We start from the raw sequence: 469 nt of genomic DNA on the forward strand, positions 1-469 counted from the left end.
GCTTCTGCCTGGAGGTAACCTGGGACCAACATTGAAATAGATATATATTACATATTTATGTTAAGTTTTTATGGATAACTGAGAATTTATTACAAGCTTTAGAAAATTTTTCATACACAGCAACCAAACAGTTTTACCACAAACTAAATATGAGGGGCACCCAGTTAAGTTTATTCTTACATGGTACCATTAACTTTTATACAGGTCTACATATTAAATTATGTTCAACCTCTCAGAAAACATTCTGGTGTACGTCTGATACTATACACTCACGAAAACTTCCCTACTGAAATAGTGAAAAAAGGCTACACAGCATACATGTTTTCCGCCCTGTTGTTTCTTTCCATACTATAGAAATGTAATGATGCAGGATTTGTCTGGAAGTTATAAAAGAACAGTGTCAAGATTTAGTAGACTAAGCATGAACCAAAGGCTACAGTTGCTTGATTGAAGTGGAGGAAGAGGGGGA

Source organism: Schistocerca piceifrons, chromosome 2, assembly GCF_021461385.2.
Source record: "Schistocerca piceifrons isolate TAMUIC-IGC-003096 chromosome 2, iqSchPice1.1, whole genome shotgun sequence".
Taxonomy (NCBI): Eukaryota; Metazoa; Arthropoda; class Insecta; order Orthoptera; family Acrididae; genus Schistocerca; species Schistocerca piceifrons.